This window comes from Strix uralensis, chromosome 10 (assembly GCF_047716275.1).
Source record: "Strix uralensis isolate ZFMK-TIS-50842 chromosome 10, bStrUra1, whole genome shotgun sequence".
Classification (NCBI taxonomy): domain Eukaryota; kingdom Metazoa; phylum Chordata; class Aves; order Strigiformes; family Strigidae; genus Strix; species Strix uralensis.
In genome coordinates, this window is record NC_133981.1 from 11,531,012 (window position 1) to 11,551,947 (window position 20,936).

The 20,936-nt window shown below is 40.0% G+C and overlaps 1 protein-coding gene across 5 annotated transcripts in view; it reads left to right on the forward strand.

Moving 5' to 3' along the window:
* LOC141947741 (contactin-4) overlaps window positions 1-20,936 on the forward strand; it is a 343,702-nt gene that overhangs the window by 25,121 nt on the left and 297,645 nt on the right. For 2 of the 5 annotated variants that reach the window (XM_074879183.1, XM_074879188.1), the window contains exons 2-3: window positions 8,928-9,104; window positions 14,251-14,295. The gene's annotated coding sequence lies outside the window, so the exon portion shown is untranslated. Of the gene's footprint in view, window positions 1-8,927; window positions 9,105-11,276; window positions 11,686-14,250; window positions 14,296-16,374; window positions 16,535-20,936 lie in introns of those variants that run through there. The other 3 variants (XM_074879184.1, XM_074879185.1, XM_074879187.1) reach the window with 3 other exon arrangements.

A 20,936-nucleotide genomic window follows, 5' to 3' on the forward strand; every position in this document is an offset into this window, starting at 1 on the left:
GGCCTGTGTTCATTTTCCATTTTTAAATATTTTATCTGTGTCCTAGTACTAACCTGCCCCTTCTCCTTAAAAAGAGAATTTGTAATAAGAGTGAAAGCTGGGTCTCTTGAGTAGAAATCCCAGTGCAGCCCGTGAGGAAGCAGTGAGACAGTGACCTCCGTTCTTGGCATGGATGAATGCTTTCCATGTAGCAGCTCTAACAAAAAATATTACCCTATTACAGTAATACCTACTAAGGGTATACTTTATGAATGCCATCAAGGGCAATGGTGGCTTTCATGTCCAGTACTAGAAATGGTAATTTTATTCCCCTTGCTGCTCTCCTCACTCCCTCAGTCCTCCATCACCCCACTTAGAGTCACTCTGATACCAGACGTTACAGTCACAGCCCGTTTCTTGCCATCCCATCCTCCAGCCTACAGCACTTGTCCTTTTAAAAGAAATACAGTGTTTTCTGAGCATTACCATAACAGAGGATCTCTGAGATCCAGTTAGGGGCTTTTGTCCCCCAACATGTAGCAGAAAGCAGACCTTGGGTTTATAACAGCTCTGGGAAAAGTCTTTGCTTCGTTAAGCGTGCTGCAAGCTGTCTGCTGGGAAGGGTTTTGATGGAGAAGGGAGATGCCCCATGCTGCTGCTTGCTCAAGGCCAGTTCATTAGCATTTGTGTTTCTGTAATCTGAAGATTTGGGATTCACAGAACAGCTTTGAGTGGCACGAAGGACAGTATTATCTTGTGGGATAGTCTGTGTCTCCTCTTGGGCGGGAGCTGCTGGGTGCCTTGGTAATGAAGGGTTTTTTCTTTGCTTCGCTGGTTAGACCCCTGAGTTTAGTAAAAGATTTTATGTCTGCTTGAGGGAGAGTATCTTTTCACTTCTCATTGCTGCTTCTGCATTTAACAAAATAGCTCCCAGCCATGCCACTGTCAGATTCATATTGTCCAGAAATGTTATGCCATACCAATCATCTCATTGCTGGGACTGATGGAGAACCTCTGAGAGATGCTTCTCTCCTGCCTCAGTGAATGGTAGGTGGCATCAAAGCCACGTTTCAACTCAGTCTTCTTCCTCATTTAGCATTTCCCCATCCCAACATTTTCACACAGGTCCTGTGGAAGGAATAATGCGTGTTAATGATAACCCACCATGTACCTATTCGGCAGGGCTGCCGGCCAGCCCTTGTCTGCAGAGCAGGTCTGCCCATGGCCCTGCCTCCCCATGCCCAACTGGGCGCAGCTGGGAGGGTAGAAGAACACCTGGAGCAGGCAGGAGGAGACAGAGCTCTGCAGGGGCTTTTCGTAGGGAAGGTGGCTGGAGGAGAGCATGAGGTCCTGCCTGGGGGAGTGCAGTCTGGCTCTGCACCAGGGAGCAGAGCAGAAGGGGTTCCCCAGGACCTGGCCCTGGTGAGTTGCCAGAGGGCTCTTGGGGCAGTTCTGTAGGTCCTGTTGCCCTGCTCAGGGAAGACTTGTGCTGTCAAAAGGCATTTGGGAATTGTAGAAGATGGTGGAATAAGACTTTTGCTTGAAGGTAGCATCTGTCTTTCTAAGGATTAAGCACAGGATTGGGTAGATTGCTCTGGTCAAAAAGCAGGGTTAGGCTCTATGTTTATTTGTGCCTCTGCTGAGCTCTGTTCAGCTCTGTTCCTCAGAGCTTTATTTTCTTTACCCTGGTATCTCCTACACAGCTCCCTTGGCAAAACTAATGTTCTTATGCAGATAATACTTTGGCTTCCAGAAGATGTGAGCATGTACCTGGAGTTAATTACTGATTTGCTGCTTCGTGTCCTGCAGACAAGCCATATTCATTTATATATAAGAAACATAAGTCCTGATAGAAGAATTAACAAACATAAGGTGCTGAGAGGTCTCCAGGTGTGTTGGTAGTAGTAGTTACTATTATGTCAGTCAGAGAAACTTTGTAGTTAATGAGACTCCTGTGAAACGTTTTGCCTGCTCTTGACCTCTGGAAGGTGGTCTCTATCTGCTGGTTTTCTCATGGATGTAAATAAGGATTAATAGGATTAATTTGTATTCAGAAACATGTAGGAGTTGGGCTCTCACTGACTCATTGGGGTCTACTTTAAGAGTGTACTTGATATTTATTTGCGTGTTTGGATTGCAAGGCATACGCAGCATATAGTGGTCAACTGAGGTCTAAAGCTGATCAAAACCTTAGAGGATATGTTAGTTAACTCCTGTTCAAACTATAGAAAAGTGCTATCAGATGAATATTTTCCATTGCTGAGCTGTAGTAGAAGTATATAAAGAGGATTTACTCTATGCACCGTAGCTTTACCATGTTTTTCGCTGGAGCTTTTGCAATGGTGATTTCTGTGTTGTGTTGTTCCTGGCTCTCCTTTCCCTTGCATTTACTTGTTCTTTCCTTTTTATTCTATTACATATGTTTATATTTCCATCCATAAGCTGATACATAATTGTTTTCTTTCCCCACATCTCTCTTAAATAGCATCTTCGTTTAGGTACTTGGCCACAAACCCTTGTGACTTGAACAGTTGCTCAAAGCTCTGGGCACCAATAGCCAGGAGTTGTTGCCCAAAAGAAACCCCTGACGCCCCTCACTTCTGCTTTTGAGATAGCCTAATGCTAATCATAAGCTGCTTAGCCTTTGAGGATTAAGTAATATCCTTAATGTTGTACAGATATATACAGTTCATGTTATCGGTGTTCATATACAAATGTGTGAATAGCAATGTTTGACTTCTGTAGGGGGGGAATTGGGTTTGCTTATCAAAATATGCATAAAATAGCTAGAAAGCCAGGTGAAACTTGGGCAGTCCCGTGGTGTATAATTGCAAGCAGCATATATGTGGCTTAGTCCCTGAGCAGCCTTACCCCATGGAAATACTAGTTAAGGCATAGGTTTCAGTGTATTAGTGAGTTTATGACCTGTATAAAAATGTCAAGTCAAACAGCTGCCTACTAAATTATTCAGTGTATTGATAGAATAATGACTTTGACGATGGAGATACTGGATTTAACTCTTTCAAGAGGAGAGAGGAGGGGAAATGTGTTTGCTGCACTTGATTCTAGCTGGATTGTAGCAAGATCCCTAATGTTACATGCCACCTTTGAGCAGTAGATTCAAGCAGAATTACAAGTAAGAGATAGGATTGATTTTGACATGGATGTGAATTTTAAATTAAGTGCATTTTTAGTGGAACTGGCTAGAAAACCAGAACCTAGAAAAATGGGCTTACTTCCTGAATACTTAAGCCTTTCTTTTTTTTTTTTTTTTTTTTAAGGAAAAACTATAGCAAAGTTATTTTTTCAGGAAAAAGAAATATCCTTGATGAAATCAGAACTTCTACAAAAAGTCCATAGTTAAGACATTTGTAGAAAAATTTGGAGCTGCCTTGCTTTCTTTCAAATGCTTGCTAGCCAACTTTTTTTCAGTAATAATAGAGACTCCAGACAGAAAGCCAGTCTGATTTGTGTAGATGTAGCAAAACTGTTTTGTTACTTGTTTCTTTACCTCTAAGCTGCACTTGACCCGAAGCTTTAATTAAATACATTATATAAAGGATAACTGTAATGGATGCACAAAGGAATAAAACTTCAGTTTTGTTAAAACGTTAATTTCTGAAAGTTTCAAGTGCATGAGTGCTTGTCTTGATAGAGCTAAATTTCTCAGCATGTTTCATGTGGGATATATATAAATAGATATACACAATATATTTATAACTTCTCTGTGAGATGATATGAAATATATTTATAAAGTCTTACGGAGCCCCTATTTTAATGAAGAAGCATATTTACTTCAATGCATATGTAGATAATGTTATAGTTTCTTTGTATACCTTGAACATAACGTTTTATATTAGATACTACGAACACCTTTTCTTATTTTCAGATTTTTCCATATTATGGGAAAGTTGGTACTCTCCTTCTGGCTTTCAAAACATATTTTCACATTACCAGTTGTGGCCCAGCAGCCACAACAAATCTGTTTTACTAATAATAAATGTTCCACAGAACAATGTAATTAACCAACTGCCTATTTTGCCGTGGAGGCTGCAGTTAAGGAAGTGGAGCTGCTGGGAGGGGATCAAATCCTGCTCCAAACTGCTCAGGCTTCCCAAGCATATGCTGCCAGGAGCCAGGCTGGCTGGGTGGCATCCAGGAGCCCAGGATGCTGTTGCTGCCTCCTGTACCACTGCTGCACTGGGCTGCAGGGTTCAAGCTGGGAAAAGGCACTGTAACTCAAAAGATTTCAAGCTACGTATTGATGAAATGGAAAATCTGTGTGCAGGTTTAGACAATAACCACCCAAAGCTTCTGGTTTTTATCTCTCTTGAGGTCTGCTCATCCATCTTCGTGGCTTGGCCACATGTGAACGTTGGCACTTGCTGTTAACACCAGCCATACTGCAGTGGTGGTTCCACTCAGGGGGTCAAAGCTTCCTCCTATTTCTTCGTGAGAAAGAAGTTGCAAGTTTGTATTGCCTCCCCTCCCAAAATCATAAGGATTTTTGACGTTTGGCTGTTTCCATTTAGAAGCAGGTTTCCTCTGTTTGAGGTCCTGGATGCTTTGTCTGTATCGACAGCACTGTAATGTAACTCTCCTGCAGCCAGCTCAGATCCCCTGAATATCAGTGGGATCAAAATGCGATCTAGCGATGTTTTGCTGTGCTCAGGATCAGGTTTGCTCTTCTAGGTGTTCTGCCTATGCAGCTGAAAATGCAGTGTGGTTGGCAGAGTCTCTTACCCTGGTTTGTGGGATTCATGGTTGCCAAGTTCCAGTTTTGACCTTTATGAAGAGGATTTTGCCCGCTCTTGGGGGGTTATTGGTGATCCTTGAGCAGGTCCCTCTGTAGCTTCCAGCCCTACTCCTTTCCTTTGATCTCCTTCCTTTACCCTGTGGGCTGCATCAGCTTAAGAGACTCTCACCTCATCAAAATGAAGCTGCTGGGAGTATTAGCCTTTGGAAAGCATGTCACTATTAATGTGCTCTTTTTACTCAAGTATAAGCTGTATATTTTCTGGTTGTTGTGGACATGTTTAACTTCAAAACCCTTCTGCAGACTTCACGCTTGAGTTTTAGTGTCAGGTGCCAAAGGATCAAGGCAGGAGTGCCTCTTACTAAGAACAGAAAAGAAATGAGCAGCCAAGAATTGAAATATACTGGGCTTTATATTCGCTGTTGTTCAAAACAGTAGCTACCAAAATGATCGAAGAACTTTTCAGCTGTCTTTGCATCTGCACTGGCTTTAGTACCCATGGAAGGTAATGTTGTGCTTGGCTGATGCTATGTGGACCACTGACTGTGTAAACAAACCTGGCCTGCTTCTTATGATAACACAAATTATCTGCGTGTAAAAACAGCCTGAAGGCATGACTGTGCTCCACTAGGTCAGCAGTGACACAACCTAGTGCTGACTTACTAATTTTTACAGCTAAATTCATTAATACTTTTAGATTACTCAGGATGTAGGTGTAAGGACGAAGAGCTGCATGGTTGGGTTTTTTTCGGCATCCTGTACATCTATTAACATAGTCAAACTAACTGCGTGATTAGGATGAATAGGACTTAATAATGGAGAGGACATCATGGCAAAATTGATGAATCTGAAATGGGGGAAAATTGTTGAACTGATATGTTTGCAGCCGCAGAATACAATGAAGGGAAGAAGAGTAATTTATAGATATATTAAAAAAAAAAAGAGGAAGGGATTTTGGCAAATCCTATGCTTATTATATTTCCTTTTCTGTTTCTCTAATTTTCCCTGAAAATAATGCCACTTATTCATGATGCTGCTGCAATAATTGAACTACTGGAAGGAGAGGAGGAAAAAAGCTACCCATATAAATTACTACTTGAGACCTGTTCTGTTTTGACAGATGTCAAGGCTGGGTAGCTTAGCTTATTCTACTGTTTGTATGAAAAGGGCTTGGTATCACTAGGACGCAGACTAATAGCTTTCTGTGCTTCTGAATGTGGATAGATTACATTTCAACAGATTTTTTTTCTTTCCCTAGTCATAACCTAGTGATTCTGAGAGAATAAATTGATAAAATATTTCCTAGTTCTTTTGCAGGGTGTTGCTGCAGAATTGGGAAGTTAAAGGGGACGAGAAAGAGGTAGCGTGCCTGCTGAAGGAGAAATACTCGTGGTCTGTTAGTGTTTCTGTGTAGATTTAGGAAAACTGGTTACAAAATTAATTGAAATCTGAAGGAAGCAATTTGCTACTGTACATTAAGCTTCTCTGATTTTACAGTTAGTATTTAGAGTGTGTACTGGTTGTCGGTGATACATGTATGTGGCCTTCATTTAAATCTCTTGCTTCAAAGTATTTCAGTTTTACTGTTCAGGACTTGCCTAGTTTTATTTGTACTTGTGCATTAAGTAGATGGCACTAAACCAAATAAATGGATTTTCTGGACTCTAGTCTTCATGTACGGCTTTCAGTTGTCACGGATGGTGGACAGTCTCATCTTTGCCACTTGTGTGGCACACTCCGGTTTATTTAGATCAAGTTTTTGCTCTGTTACTTTCACCAGCCTTTCTGGTTTTGTTCCTGCTTTTAGGTTTTTTAGCTTGTACTCATTTGCTGTCTGCTGCTACTAAATACTGAGATTTTTGGATGTATCAATTAGCTTAATCTATAAACTGATAAGTTAAAGGAACTTATCTCGGAAAACTAAGAGTGCTTTTTGTTACCAGTTCTTCATTATTCTAAGATATTTTATGAATCCTTTGGAAGAAACCTCTGAGATGTAATTTCATAACATAGGTTTTTGATTCATGATGGAATTGCCCCGAACCAGAAATCCAGAGTGCTGTTTCCTGGGATGTGAGATTTACTGTACCCCGGTCACTAATGACATTCTTCTGCACTTGGGAAGTTTTTGTGAGGCTTCTGCTGTTGCTGTGTACACTATCAGTTTTATTACACTTGCTTTTCTTGCTGTGTGCTGCTTAGAGCAGACTGAATTAGGTAAAAAAAAAAAAGTTTGGATAGTTCTCTGCTGAATATTGACTGCAAGCTATTGGCAGTTCATGTATCAGTTTCTTATTCTTCAGATATTGTACATAAACACCTTTTTGGCTGGCTGTTAAGGTCAAGGTGGCTTTTGTGGGTATTGCTGCTGGCTTTCCCTAGTGGCATCCAGGACTTGCTAAATTGATTGTCGTAAAGATTGATTATGCAACAGTTCTGTTTAGTTACAATTCAGCATTTTTAAAGCAAGAAGTTTTTGTCTAGGCAGTAAAAGTAGAGGATATCCACTGCCTTTCCACTGAATGCTGCTCTTCAAGTAAGAGGTTTGCTCTCCTAGCTTCATCCTGGGCTACCAGTGAGCCTCCAAGAGCAGGAGCAGCATGTTAATATGCATCTGCTGATTTTCAGAGCATTAATAAATGGATATAAAGCAGTGCATGGGCTGTTGGAACTTCAAGTCCACCCCTTTGTTCCCTGTGACTTCAGAGAGCAAAGGTTTTAAAAATAAAATAAAAAAAAACCCAAACCAAAAAACTACTACTTGTTGTGTTGAGGCACCCTGGTGATGAGCAGGCTCACCCTGGCTGTGTGTTTCCTACACCAAACACCCCACAGCACATGTTTCTGGTAGCAACCTGCAGAGTCCACAGGGACTTTCTCATCCAGTGTTGCAGGCTTGATTATTTTTTTGGTAGTGTCACTGTCATGTCTTCTGTTCATCTAACCTTGTTCCATGTTGGTTGAATACAGCACTAGAAAGTCAACTATCTTACTCATACTGTTGCTTTTTTATGTAGAAGAATGGGGGTAAGCAAAGGGAAGCGTATGTTTTGTAGTTGGTGTGGACATGTTTAAATTCAAAACCCTTCTGCAGACTTCATGTATCTGTGCACTGTGTGACCTAGTTATGTAACTTCGCAATTTTTATAAGTAACCAACTTAGAAAGCAAAAGACCTTGTTTTTTGGAGAACATGGTGTTGAGGGAGTATGTGGGCGATCTGAAATGTCTTCTGGCTTGCAAGGACAAGGAACAAATTAAAAAGAAGAAAAACAAACAATTTAATGGTGATGGAGCTGTAGCTCTAGCAGGGATAGACTGTGGGCGTAGATCCATTTTATCGTGTTGCAGAAGATTATTCGTCAACACATAAGGTCATAAAAATCTCACACTGCTGAGTATTAGAAGATAATCTTGCTAAAAGTTTAAAATGTCTTACTAGCAGTAAATATTTAAGGCCTTCATTTACAGCAATCAGGGGACTATGTGAATACATACCTTAGCTTGCAAATAAGCACTAAATTGTCGCCTCAAATAAAAACTGGATGGCAAAACATACGAAATTAAACATCAAGGTTGCTGATTATTACAAGTTGTGTAGACATTAATTACTCAGTGCCTGGTTGTTTTTTTTTTTAATCGCTGACCTTTCTTGTTTGGTATTTTGTGATTGGATACAAGTGATTAGAGATATTTCTGATCAGTTATAATTTTTGCTTCTGGCACTTCAATCCCAGTAAGAAAAGATTTAATATAACAGAGTGATAGGAACAAGAAATGAAGGGGAACTAATGGTCCCCTCCCTTCCCTGGTAGGTATAGCCTGTTAACTTCTGCTTGCTCTTTCATGCAAAGAATCACTCAGATGTGACATTGAACAATATCCTTTGCACCGTGTCCTTCAGCTGAGGCAGGCTTTGGGCCAAGTAGAAGCTTGAAAAGAAAGTGCAGAAATACACTTTTGTAAAGCTGTGGTGGACTCTTTGCAGAGTCACCAGCAAGCAGAGTGGGTCATGGGCTGGTGATGGTTTGGAGAGCTCCCACAACCTCTGTTTCCTGGGGAGAAGGAGTTAAACTTGGGTCTTGTACATCATTAGAGTTACTACATGTGCTCTTGACATCTCATTAAAAATTAAGAAGATTATAAACCTGCAGTTTACAGTAATGTTGAATAAAATGTATTTGTCTTTTTAGTGAGGAGCTGGTACAACCCATCCCCTTCTGTTGCTTGGAAAGCAAGCTGTAGTGGACTGCAAAGATGTTGTTATATCTTGGTAATGAAGAAACACATGCAAAACCCCTGACTGTATCTGAAGTGACTTTTCCCTTTGTGTCACCAAAGCCTGGTGTGTTCAGTTAAAATAACCTTTGGTAAGTGGCTGGGTTGATGCGCTATATGCAAATGAGCAAAGGATCTCTTAATCAGCAGTTTGGAGAGACTAGAGTATCACTCACAGACAATATAAAACAATTTTAATGCATTTCATTACTTTGCAATTTAAAGTAGAAAGGTGATGAACACATCATTCTCTCAGAATGCAGTCTCCCGTAGTTATTCTGGGCTCTTTCCTGATACATGGGCTCTTCACCTGTATCTCTGTGGGAAAATAGCTTTGAAAGAACATCTCTTTCAAACAGGTGACTCTTCTCTGTAAGTCAGTAAGCAGTTGTTCTGAGCCTATTCTGATGGAGCATTTTAAGTAATAGAAGACAATTTTAAAGGTTACAATGTAGCTTACAGGCTCAATTTATGAACCAGCTGGTGAATCACTTTGAGATTTCTTTGACAATCTCTCCAAAGAATTCTGGTGTCTAAAGATTGTTTTATTATCAATATGCAGTCATGCAGATCAACGTTCTTTTCGTTTGTGAAGCAAATGACATCAAACAAATGGCATTGTAAAGGCTAAAAATCCAATATTAATGCGTAATGCTCATCCCCACTTGATGAGACCAAGGTATTTTGCTACCTCAAGATAACAATTTGAAATATTTAATTTTCAGTTTCTTTGTTATAATAAACCACATGGGATCTCTATTTTGACATCGTTTTAGTTTGAAGCTAAACCTGTCAAACCCTGGGAGAGCTATGGTGGTGATTAGGCTTTTTGAGTTTTTCTTCCATGAGATAGATTACGCTTGCAAAACGCTTTTGGCTGACTCACTAAACAATGTTTAAATGTGCAGGAAATGCTTCTGTGACAAATGCTTACTGGATTTATATTTCAGCTTCAGAAAACTGTGTCTTTTCTGTTTAGCTCCCATAATCAATCTATTGTGTTAATAACAATGTTTGAATTCATGAACAGGAGGCAAGCCAAGGATTCAGATGTTACTGAGGAAGGGCTGCGCCATGTCTCAGCTGCAGCTGGTAGATGATGCTGAATAAAGTGTGGGTTCCTGTTGTGTAAGATGTGTGCCTTGGCAGGGAAATGACACAGCTGATGCTTGATACCACCTTTGCTGGACCACTTGCTGTTTATCTGTTGATATGGGCAGTAGAACTGGGTGATGCTTTGCAGTTAGTGTCCTCTGGCTTTGTTTTTGAGAAGGGGCAAAGGTGGGTGGGTATGGGCTTTGTTTGGAGAAATGCCCTCCTGGAGCAGGAATAGGGTCAGCAATAGGAGCAGTTGCAGGGAACATCTTTCCTCATGAAGGCTGGTAAGACTGCTGGAAAAGAAAATAAGCAAGAGCAGGTTCAGATGCACTTGATTACTTAATAACTTGGGTTAATAAGCCCATAGGCTGGCAGACATGTGGTTCTTGCATTTCTTAACAATAAGGTAAGGTGAATATTGTGTTTATTGAAAGTGAAAGGTTGGAAGGATTTCAAGTTTGTATCAGAAAACAGAAGCAGGGAAAGCTCTTAAAACAGTTCATAGGGGGTTTTAGATAAAGACAGATCTGCAGTCTGAGGGCTTCTGAAGTGCCTAATTTGAGACTGGAGAGAAGCAGAGAGATGCAAAGTCTCATATCCGTATTTAAGCTTCCTTAAAAACAGTGAATTTGGAACATAGGACAAGACTAGTCTATGGTTTGTCAGGCAATACAAAACAGTGCCAGAGTAGGCTAATTTGATAAACCTAAGCCCAGAATAGAACCAGGGACAGTAAAAAGAAGAAAGAACGTCAACAAATGAGTTGTTGCATGTTTGAAGTGACTGAGGGAAAATTTTGGTTTGGGGATTCAGAGCCTGATGCATCAGTAATGTTCCTGACATTGACCAGGCTTGATTTCCTTCCACAGAGAAATACCATCACCCTTACTCTTATCTCATAGAAGTACTCTGAGGAAAGATGCATTAGGAATGTCAGTATTTGCATATTATGCTAATAAACTTCCAGGTGGGAATTGCACCTCAGCTTTCTGTGGGATAGCTTCTTTCAGCTCAGTCTGCATCAGTGTGTCAATATAAACTTGGAGTGTAATGTATGGATTTCTGCTGGCAGCAGTCGAGAGATCAGCAGTTCTTCAGCCTCTCATCAGTGCTCCCTGTTGCCAGCTCCCAAAGAACTGCCTCCACCTGAAAACTAGAATTTAGTGCAATTATACAGTAGTTCTGTGAAATGATGTGGAGCCTCTCTATTTTTATTTTCTATCTTTAAATTTTTTTTTTTTCCTTGAAGTATGTGCTGTTCCTTTACATGAAATGAGGATTGCACTAAACTGAGTTTTCTTTTCAGGTTTCTTGGAAGTTATAGCTTCAAGAACAACTGGAGTGGCAACTGGGGAGCCACATTAAAAGAGTGTTGTTGCCTTTTCCTTTGGAGACAACCTCATATCTGTGTTCTGAAGTTTTTTTCAAAGCCTTCTGTTGACAAGGGATGCAGAAAATACTGAAGCTGCTAAATTCAGTTTTTAGAGTGCTGTCTTCCATAGTGTCACCTAGGGGAGAGAGCACTGTTTGTTCCCCTTGGTACCTGCTCCAGTCTGTTCTTCACTTGGGATGAAGGTGTGTGTTTGAATTGATTGGAAGCTATGGCCAAACCCTCCAGGCTATGGGAGGTTTTTTATTATTTAGCAAAATTACTTGGGCACTGCTGAATGTTTGGGGATAATGTAATTTAAATGCTTTAAGTTTCAAGCCTGGAAGTCCAGGTTCAATGCTGCTTGTGAGGATAATGTACAATTACTTTAATCACCACCTCAAACACATGACTGTGAAGAGCAATGTTCAGCCTTTTGCAATTACTGTGGGATGAAATACTGTACTGAAAGTAAAACATTCAGAATTTGCCTATTCCCTGGTTTAAGTCAATATCTCTCTGCCAATGCAAAGTGTTTTAAGAAATTGTCCACAAAAGTGTTTCTGTTGTTGGAAGCTGAAATTTCCGAAGGATTTGAGTAGGTACATGCTGCTGTTTTGAGCTTTTAAGCAGACATAAATCGTAATGTAGATGGCTTTTAACCAGTCACCTGTTCCTTCTACCACAAAATTATTCACTAGCCAAAGCACTCATTGGGCATAGGGGAGATCAGATGTCCTGCTTGAGTGAATATTTAACTGATGTGAGCAGCTCCAACAGAAGAAAGCAGTTAATAGGCTTAGTAGCAAGTGCGTTTGCTGGGATTGTGGGGGAAGAGAAAAATGAAGATTTGATCCAGAGTCTCCCACATGAGTACCAAAAAAACCCACCCTAGCTCAATTATGCACACAAGCATGACAGGAATTTAAAAAAAAAAAGAAAAGCCACTACACAAAAACCCAAACCAAATGCACTTCTGAAGGTTGTGTGGCAGGTGTTTTGTAAGAAACCTCTCTCCTGCTTTGGCTCTCTGCCCTATCTGCCCACACAAGTTCAGGGATACTTTAGAGATGGATAGGGAAGTATAGAGAATATCAGAATTTTCCAAGTAAAAAACTGGAGGTTTTTTTTTGTTCTTTGTTTTCAGTAGCAAGGGATGGATTTGTAGGTGTCTAAAAATATGTAGCAGTGTTGGTGTTGGAGCATTTCTTAACTTGTGCAAGTTGTTCTCCTAAACTTTCTATGACTGAAATAAGTTGAACAGTTACAGTAAATAGAGTAATATTTTGATTGGTATGAAACCCTTCATTTCTTCTTGATGTCTAATTAGCGTAGCTCCGAATGTCAAATATTTATCCGCTCTACCCAGCGCTGTGCTCACTTCAGAGGGGCTCCATCTGGCTCTGCCTTCCGTGAAGCCTGTTCCTCTACCAACGAGCTTGCCCGTACTCAGTGTTGGTGCTGGATCCCACCTGTTGCCTATCAGGTCTCTTGAGCTGGAAGGGAGCTCTTCCCTCCAGCAAATCTGGGTGACGAGTAGGGCTGTGCACAGCTACAGATGAGCCAGTCTGGGACTCCTTTCACTTAGTGAATGTAACTCTGAAGTGCAGGCTGAGAAATGTTGTACCAAGTCCTTACTAAAAGTTGCTGATTGCTTGTGAGCGGTACATATTTGTTAAATGAAGCCATAATATGCTTGTAGACTGCCAGTAATGTAATTCCTTAGCATGCAATCTCCCACAGTAAAACTGGTAAGAGCATGTGATGTAGAAGCCTTTTGTATTCTCAGGGACTTCAGTAGCCACTGTATTACAGACTTGAACAGAAGCAGGGGGGTCCTGTGGTTGTGACTTCTTCATCTTGAGTTATAGTACAACCTACAACCTTTTAGTTAAGCATTGGTCATCTGTTTTCTATCTTTAAGCCAAAATGTCAGATGTTTTTTGTGCCTCTCCTATCTGGGATGTGTTGATAGTGCAAAAAAAGCTTATTTCTTAGTATGTTTGCTACATTATGGTGCTTGCCTAATTCTAGTTTCATAAACATATCTTCTGCATCTACCATAGGTATTTTGTGTGTCCCATAGCCAGCTACTGAACATATGAAGCTATATGATTAAAAACAGATGTTGAACAGGTTTCTCATTGTTTTTCTACTTTCCAAATTTGATTAGTGAGTAGTTTGGATGATCTAATGTTTGTAGTGGAACTCCTTGGGAAATGGCTGTGCTGCAGCCTCCTTTTTTGGGATTTAGGTTGGCTTGTTGTCACCTCACAGCTGCAATGAGTTAGCAGTGATAGGGGAAAGCTGGGAATTTATGTCAGCTGTGGGAGATCAAGAGCATTTGAGCAGTGAAGGAAGATGGGGATTCACCATCAGAGGCTTTAGCAGCTGAAAGTGTTTCAGCCCTTAGTGAAGTTAGAGTTGAAAAAATAAGGTTCAAGGAGTGCCAGGTGAAGTGGCTGAACTCCAGTGTAACGTGCAGGGTCTACAGAAAGTGTTGAACTGGTGAACAGTGTGCTGTGGCTGGGGGTTCTTAGAGAGGGAGACCTCAGTAGAGGAGGGGGAAACCATGCATCAAGCAGTGGAAAAATCCTGTAAAGTATTCTGACTCGTTTACTGCTTTTATGTTGTGGTGCTTTGAAAATAACAAACCACAAATAATTAAAGACAGCCTATTTCTCTGCAAAATAAGCTAATGTGCATAAGAATTAATTTAATGACTTAAAATATCAGTATAACTGACTTCCCATATGAATTTCTCCTTTCAGGTATTGGAAATTTGACTGAAGTCTACATATCATGCACTGGAGAAGGTAACAATTCTTTAATACTAATTTTGACTTATTGGTGATATTAATTTCTTTCTAATGTCATTGCATTGAATGTTAAAATCTTCTTTCCATTGTTTATGTCTCGATTAAAGAATCTGCCTCTTAGTTTCTCAGTACACTGACAGTGGGTTTTGCTTACCTTTTTTTAAAAAGAATATACAAGAAGTTGCATTTAAGTTCTACATTGGAAGGTTTATAGAAAACCTGGAACAGCTTGAATTCAGAAAACTATTTTTGTAATGTACCATTGTTTTAAAAGAATGTATATAATTTAAAGAATGAACCTTTCACAAAAGGATATTGTCCTTGCTATCAATAGGGGGTTGTTTTTCTGGTTAGGCTCTTATTTTTCTTGTCAAGAGGCTTTCAAAATTGGTGTTCAATTAATCATTGAGTGATTGACTTAGTAGTTGAATTAGCCAAGCAAACCTGTTGTGCTTCTGAAGCTCAAATTTTTTTGATGGCATCTCAGCTTCAATGTCCAAAGGAATCAGTATTGTTAGTTGAGAGGTGGGTTTTGTCCTATATATCCTGAAACTATCTTGTGGGGGTTTTTTTTGTTGTTTTCCTGGAACAACATCAAGTATGAAACACTTAAGTGTGAAATAATTTGCTCTTTGGCGTGTCCAGTTCTGGTCCAGTCAAGAACAGAAGGCTGTGTCTTTTCTGGCTGTGCGCTCCTCTGCATCCCTACTGTGTTGGTTTTCCCCTGTCCCAAAACTGTCCCACCAAGCTTGACTTACATGTATCCAATCTCCATGGATAAAATTGCTACCAAAGAACAACATGCTTTTAAGTATGAATTATGTTACCTTCAAAGGAGAACAAAACCCTTTCAGAGTTTACAATGAAATATTTAAAAAATAAATGTGGTCTTCCCTCTTAGTTTTAGATACTATTGCCATATCTGTTCAGAGGGGTTACCGATGCCTTGTGATCAAAATACTGAAGTTCTAGTTCTTCAGAGTAGTTCAGAAGTTTCTCCTTAGTCCTGGGTGGTGTTCACAATGAAAACTGAATTACTGCTGTAGATCAAGTAAGCTATTCTTATTCAGCCTGGATGTTCTGAAATTTGCAAAGCTATCTTTGTGTGAGGTTTTCAAAGACAGTATGATAAATTTTGTGATATATCACTTTCTAGTGTCTGAAAGGAAAAGCTTATTTCTTAATATAAAAGATAACTTTGAATAATGGACTCCTCATCCCTTTGGACAGTACTCCTAAATTAGCCTCAGAGACCTTTCTCAGGTGAAATCTTGTTTTCAGGTTCCCCATAGTAAAAAGGAGATACTGATACCCATTTCATTTGGAAAGTGTTTTCAATCTGTTGATAAAAAGTACTTCTGAAGAGTTAGGCAACCTTGATTAATTGAGCCTGAATAAGAAGTGCAGGATCAAATCTCGGGATATTATTTTTAGGCTGCAGACTTGTGTTCTGCATTCCAAATCCTTAAATGCCAGTTTGATAGCAAGTGTGAATGACTGGAGTAGACAGCTATATGCATACTGGTAATGGCTTGCAAATGCTGACACCACTATAGACAGAAGAATGGAAATTGCATTCTGTTTACAGAACAACGTAACTATTTGGTAAACACTTTCATTAGCAAGAATGTGATCGGAATTTGTGTTAAATGCCTCAATTCTGTGATATAACCAGTGTGGCATTTGTAGTGAAGTGGTATTTAAAAAAAGCGAAGTGTGGATAAGTACTTAGCGAATATGAGTGCTTAAAAGTTCAATGATGTGATGTGCAACGTTTAGGTCTGCTAACGGGACCACAAGCCAGAATTGTGTTCTTGTGGTGTATGGGAAAGGGCATCAGAATAGCAATCTGATCTAAGCCTCTGAGATGTCCTCCACAGAGAACTTATACAAACTTTGTGTGTCTAAAATCTGCCCCTTGCCGATGGGGCTCTTGCCTAGCAGCACGCCTTGAGATCCAGCATTGTGCTGTCAAAGAGCTGAGCACACCATGCTTTTTTTAGGAAAGCAAGGGCTTACACATGCTGTTATGCTTGATAAAAGTACACTTATGGGGACAGCAAACTCAGGATTTATGCACGTCTCATCTCTAAGGAATGGAAGGATTTTCAAACCTACACTCCTAAGCAGCATGTGGTCCTGTCTAAGCCATAAGCAAGGCATAGAGGAAGCCAAGTTTGGGGTTTTCTTCTGGTCTGGTGAACCAAAACTGGCTGCTGTTTACCTAAGTGACTCAGTAAGTACAGATTTGAAAGGAAACATTTGTGCATTGTAATAGTATAATTATAAAATTCTACTTTATTACCTGTCAAGCTAATTAAAACAGCTACAGGCTAAGTGATCTTGGAAAGCTTGTAGCATCTGTGCATTGTATTCAGCAAGCAGGCTTACAGTGTAATTTTAATTAGAAATATTACCAGCAGACACAGTGTACAGTTGCACTGGAGAAATGTCCTTGCCTGCATAGGAATACTGAATGTGCTGGGTAAAAGCTCTAGGAAAGGCAATTATAATAAATATGCTTTCTGCTTCTAGTCTGAACAGCAGTTAATTATGGCATGGTTTGAAACTGTGGGGTCTTTCTTCCTCCGCTGGCATCCATCCCCAAAGTGGTAGCTTCCCATTTGCTTGGTGTGTGAATGTTTGTGTCTTGTAGCTGTTGGCTACTTGAACCTAGAGAATTGCCACTTGTTCCAGGTGGAAACTGGCTCAGCTAGAAGTGCTGTGGGTCAGTGTGTAAGAGGATTACTTGGATGTAGGCTTACTGCATGTAATTTTTAGATCATTTCTTCAAAGACAGGAGTTGTTTGTGATCTCCAGGCATCCCTTTGCTTCTCAAGAACCATAGAAAATAACTGTCCTCCTTCCTAGTCTCCTTGTTGCCAGCATGTCTACCATCATGTCCTTAATCTTTCCCTGCTTCTCTGAAGATCTGCTATGTCCTCTCCTCCATTATCTCCTGGCTTCCTTCCATCCCAGTTCCTTCTCCGCACCTTCTGTGCCTCTGCTAGCCCTTTCCTTAGACACTTCTTTCTCTCATATTAGTTGGGTTTCTCATGTCACCACTGCTCTTCTCTGCATGGAAAGCATGAACAATTAAAACTGGATTATTTGTTTTAAAGTATTTTGAAAAACTGAATTAGCAAAATTGCCATTTTACAGTGGATTTAGTGGTAGCTTTTAAAAGATGAGCAGTCTCTGCTCTCCTTGAAGTTGCACCTCAGAGATAGTTTGCTAATTTTACAGCAGAATGAAATCACAACTTTCTGATACATATAACTTGGGTTATAGTTAATTATTGCAGGGGCAGCATTTTGCTTGAGATTCTTCTTTTTTCATGTGTAACTAATACTTAGGCTGGAGTACTCATGACTTTTCTTCATAAGAACATGGTGAATGCAAAAGCACCAATCAGATTTAAGAACAAAACTTTTTATAAAGTTATGTCAAAAGTCACAGGCAACTGCCCCGATCTCTCCCTTGCAATCAGGTTTTGGAAGATGAGCTGTTGCCCAAAGAGATGTGCATCATTTCAGTGAGAACTTTCTCTTACAGTTGTGCAAACCTTTCAGAGTGTATTGTCTTTCAGAGTGTGTGTGTGATGGTATTTGTAGTCAGTGTTCCCTGAGCGGGTATATGGGGGTGAAAATAACACCAATGAATGTCTGATAAGGCAGCAATACCATTATTTATGAAATCTGATGCAAAGAATATTTCTGCGTGAAGCAAATCTGCCCTTCTACACTTGTTTGATATTGTAAAGAGATTATCGTGGCCTTACAAGAAGGTTAAGATGTCATGTAGCTTAATATACTCTGAGAATAGGCCCGTTAAAGCCACTGTTGCTTGTGATTGATGATGCAGGTTATGATGGTAGTTCTAAATCTTGTGTTTGTGTGTGCAAATTGCTATTTTGCAGCCCTTTCAAGGTTGCTAACTTTATCTTATGGTGCAGCCCATATTTAAGGATTTCATGTTGCATTAGCCTTTGATTAAGGGGAAAGTAACTTTGATGATAAAATGCCACTAAATGTGGTTCTGTGGACTAGCTTGGAATAATTCATCAATCATTCTTCATGACTGAGAGCATATTTTGGACATGAGGGTCACCCTTTGAGGATTAATTTTTTGAGATAAATAGCTAATGACTGTTGGATGATTATGGTCAAAAGCAATTATGGTATTTTTAAACTGTTTGTTATTACAATAAAGAATCACTAAACTGAGTAAATTTTAAGCCATGTCTTAAATAGCTAGGTCAAGATGCGTCAGCCTTGATTCAAAGGCGTTATTGAATGATGGAGTTGCTGACACTTCCTAACTGCCTGCTCTGGCAGAGGCAGGTTCTGGCAGTTCTTTTGCCTATTTTGCCTTCCCCCCCCCGCCCCGAACTTTCTGCAGCCTTTAGGTTAGCAACTAAAATAGCTAGTTGGCAGTTTTATTGGAGTCCCCTGTAAATAGCAAAGTAAATACGTATTTTCCAGACATTGTGAGGAACATTTCACAGCTGACTTATGTTTACAGGCGGGTGTCACTGCTGCTTATCCTCTGGGCTTCAGGTTTCCTTTCTTCTGTCTCCTTTTTTAATTTCTGCATCAGTGTCGTCAGGTGAGCTTAAAAGTATAAAGGAACAGTGTATTGTGAGGACAATTCCTGCACTGCTAAAAGATGGAGCGTTCTCATGGATGTTAAAGTGGTAGAGTCTGAAAGCAAAAGTATGTCTGAGATAAACTGCTTCTATTTAATAAAAAAGGGAGAGCCTTAAACAACAAAGATATAGGTAGCTGCTGTCAGAAGCACTACTTAAAAGGAATGAGAAACTGTCTTATGGAGGGATTATTGTATTGAGAAATAAACTGCTGAATCACTGGAAGGAAGCAAGCAAGCAATATAGAGTCTAGAGGCTCTGCAAAAAATAAAATGGCTGCTGTAATTCAATTAAAATCACAGTAGGATTTGCTGTTTGAGATGGTACATCCGTTATCCTGTATCTCATGGTGTGCCTCAAGGGATACTTAAGTGTGCGTACAGTTCCTGAAAAATGCTCGAATGACAGGTCTGGAATGACATGATGCTCCGTTTCCTCAGACAGATGCATTTTCCCCAACACACCTGTTGAGTTTGGACTGCTGCTTGGTCTTCATATATTTGACACTTCTTGGTAGATTGTTAATCTGAATTGAGAGCCGTAGTTTATCCTACAAACTGGAAGAGGAATACCATATACTTTCTTGCAGATAAATAATGAATTGTTAACAACATATTGTTGAGGATAGCTAAATTCAATGAGATTTATTGTATTTAGTATCTTACAAGTACTGCAGATATAGGCTGAACTTCTAAAATAAAAAGTAACTTTTTACCCCTTCCAAAACTTTTTAGGAAGCAATTTAAGTGAGAACAGTTGCTCGCTTTGCTAGAACACATGGGTTTAAAGCCTCCCTGTAGGACCTGTGCCAGTCTGAGTTATTTGTAAAAGCATATTGGCCTCCTTGGGATTGAAGAACTATAAAGTCTTTCACTAATCTTAACTTGATAAGTAAATTTCAGAGCCTCCATGTCTCTGTATTCAATGTTTCGTAGTTAACCAGAGCAAAAAGTGTTAGTAATCTACAAAGCCCTTCTCAGAGGGAGAATTTCTTCAGCTCAACCATCTTGGTCAGAATCCAGCATTAAAATGGACATGGAAGAGCTTTCTCAGGTGTGGAAGTTGGAGAAGTCTGAATACAGCCATGCAAAAGCTCTGTGTGACATGGCAAAGTTAAAAGCAGAATCCTTCTTGGGTTGAAGCAATGGCTTTTGTAATTATAAATACTGAAAGTTATTCTCTTAGGCTTTAATATAAGGGAGAGAGCAGTTGGAGGCAGCATACTTGATGGTATGCAACACAAAGGAACAAAAGGCTGAGGAGGTAAACCAGAGCTTTAATAAGACAGCTGTGGTGAGCCCTCCTTCCCAAACTGTAGTACAGTGACAACATGTGCAATAAGCATTAAATAGGTTTGTAGAAAGGAAATTGGATCTCTTTCTTTTTAAACCAGCTTTCCCAGGTTGTGGGGTCAGGCTGGAGAGAAGGCTTGGAATGAACATGGAGGCAGCTAGCTGCTCACAGGGGAGGAGGATGGAGGGAGAAAGCAGGTTCTGCTCTGCTGTACATATGTGCCTGGACAGAGCATCTTCCTCATGTGGAGTCTGCAGTTCTAGGTAGCTGTGCTTGGCCTCTATGTGCTCAGGTATTACTTCAGATGAGTCAGCAAGATGCATCAACTGTTCAAATGCTTTTATTTTTGTAGCTGACTCCTTCAGCTTTCTGTGCAACTGGCTGGTGAGCTGACTAAAGAGACTTTCTTCCAAGCAAATGTTTAAAAGAAATATTTATTTCAACAAGTTCTCATTAAAAGTGAGTATCTGTTGAAAGCTTTCTCTACCTCCTGTCAGCTTGTTGGCAGGCTGTTGGTGATAGTTGTCTTCCAGGGTCCAACTGTACAAAGGGAGGACAACGGGGACTGCAGGTTTTGGGAGCTGCAAATCAAATGTTTTAAAGATATTTCTTTTAATTATTTAAATAAGTGCTTGTGACATTTGAGGGGCTGAGTGGCAATGGAACTTGAATAGCGTCCACTCATTTCATCGGTGAC